Source organism: Emydura macquarii, unplaced genomic scaffold (assembly GCF_026122565.2).
Source record: "Emydura macquarii macquarii isolate MOO-44397 ecotype Brisbane River unplaced genomic scaffold, CSIRO-AGI_Emac_v2 contig_244, whole genome shotgun sequence".
Taxonomy (NCBI): domain Eukaryota; kingdom Metazoa; phylum Chordata; order Testudines; family Chelidae; genus Emydura; species Emydura macquarii.
Window position 1 is genome coordinate 55,496 of NW_027130381.1, and position 2,483 is coordinate 57,978.

The 2,483-nt window shown below is 47.3% G+C and overlaps 1 pseudogene; it reads left to right on the forward strand.

The window, feature by feature from the left end:
* The first annotated feature begins 256 nt into the window (after positions 1-256).
* LOC137153403 (histo-blood group ABO system transferase 2 pseudogene) lies at positions 257-958 on the forward strand (annotated as a pseudogene).
* Positions 959-2,483: the final 1,525 nt, after the last annotated feature.

The following is a 2,483-nucleotide window of genomic DNA, read 5'->3' on the forward strand; positions in this document are numbered from 1 at the left end:
ATCCAGGAGCTGAAAAGTTTTGACCATTTTGGTCCAGAGACCTGAGGTTTGAAACTGAAGTCACTTGTGCTTCAGAAGAAAGAAAGGCAAGATGGAGGTTCTTCTAGGGATCTTGTCATGGTAGCATAAGCAAGAATAAGCTGCAGATTGTGGAAATTAGATCCCCAGGACACCGTGGTTGGGGTGAACGCAAGACAGTCTTTATAACCTGTTTACAAAGATATTCACAGCTAAAACCACACTGAAAACTCACTTCATGCACTGTTGTGCTCATTTGCCTTTCAAATACATCCGGTTCATAGAAGGGTTCATTGGCTCCGCCAACAAATTCTTCCTCTCCAGGCACAGGGTCAACTTCTATCTCTTCACTGACCACCCGGAGAAGGTCCCGTCCATGAAGCTGGCCCCTGAAAAGCGTCTCTTCATCATCCCAGTCGAGAACTATTCACGGTAGCAGGACATCTCCATGAACCACGTGGACATCAGCGGCAGCTACATCCGCAGCTGCTGGCGCTACAAAGTAAACTATCTTTACTCCATGGACATTGATGTCGAGCTATTCAAGCACATTGGGGTGGAGATCATCGACATGCTGATGGGGACCATCAGCTCCTGGCAGTACACCAAGCCCCAGGAGAGGCGGCCGGAGTCACGGATGGCCGCCATCCCCAGCGGGGTAGAGGATTTCTACTACGTGGCCAGCTTCTATGGTGGAAGCATGTCTGAGGTCTACAAGTTGACCACAGCTTGCTTCAAAGGGATCACGCAGGACAGAGCCAACGGCATTGAAGCCAAGTGGCACGAGGAAAGCCACCTGAATAAATACCTCGTGTACCACAAGCCCACACACCTACTGTCCCCGGAGTACTACTGGGATGAGGAGCTGATCATACCTCCCACTGTCAAGGTTAAGAGTCTGTCCTCAGTGCACAAGGATCTGAAAGAAATCAAGTCCTGAAGGAAGGAAGAAAGAAAGATGGGCGGATGCTCTGATGCATATGGCAATTTCCTGCAGTTCCCTTGAAAAAAGTCTCATTGCACTAAATTTTAAGTATCTTTGGAGTCTGTTGTATTAAATGCAAAGGTCATGTGACTACTGGGAGACATGAGAGGGATGGTGTTTTCATAGCTTTCCAGCTCTCTTTCCCACCTCCTAAACTTCACAAGCCACCAGCAAGTGAATCATTTGTTTGTTTTTTCATCATATTAGACATTATTCTGCAACTCTTTTCTTTTAATTTGATGCCATTATGTGTGCCCCTCCATTGCTGGCTTCTCCACAAAATCCTAAAGAAAACCAGAGAATTCTCCTGAAGCTGAGATGGCACGAACGATCTGGCAGTTTCCTACAATCTCCTTGAAAGACCTTGTTGCATTAAGTTTACATATTATAGTGGTCTGGGATTGTATGTAAACTCTTTAAGGAGGAGATGGGATGTGAGCCCTGGGATGTGTTATGAACTTCAAGGGACCATACTGAGCAATGTGCCAGATGAGAATGGACTTTTGGAACAAACAGTGGGAAGTAGTTTGCCTGGGGAATATCGAATGGGTCATGAATGTAAATTTCCCACCTCCGGTTACGCAGAAAACCAGCCTTTTGAAGATATGTGCTGAGCAGTGAGTCTTCAATATCAGAGCATAATCCAACCTGTCATGTGTGGAGTGGATAAATACGTAGACAAAATCCTCCAAATGTCTATGGAGAAGCATCAAGATACAGTAAATAGCTCCTTGGAGTAGGAGGGCTTTGTTCCCTGCTCTGACAAGGACCTCCTGCATGGCCTCGGACAGAACAATTCCCCACTCTGTGCCTCAGTTTCCCCTCCCCTTTGTCTGTCTTGTCTACTAAGAATGTGTGACAGATATGGCCATTACCTGCAATATCCTTGAAAAACCTAATGGAATGACGTTTCAGTAGCTTTGGGTCTATTGTATTACAAATGCAAAGTGTACGTATTACTGTGGGATTGCGTGTAACGCCTGCAGGAGGCAGATGTGGCCAGTGCAAACCCTGGGGAATGATATAAGGTTCTAAGGATTATTTGAAACAAAGGGCTAGACAAGAAGAGGGTTTCCCAAGGGATCTCCAGGGGGAGGGGAATGCAAATGTCTCCTCTCTGGTTAGGCAAAAGCTCAGCTTCTTGTGTAGGCAGGGAGCTCCCCGCTGAGGAGGGAGAGACACAGGTCTCCGCCCTAGAGATGTGAAGGCAGCGGAGCTGGAAGCATAGATCGGGTGGCCATGCTGGAGCGCAGAGGGGGAAAACACAGGTGCAGCTCCCCTGAACTGTGACAGCATGCTCTTCAGGGAAGAGACTCTGCCTTGTTATATGTCTGCAGCACCTAGCGCAATGGGAACCGACCTCAGCTGGGGACTCTGGATACGCCAGTTTTTTAAAGTGCTTACTCATTGCTCCACTCAACATGGCAATGTCCAAGTGACTTAGAAGCCTACATTTCATTGCAATTAACGGGCGTTAGGC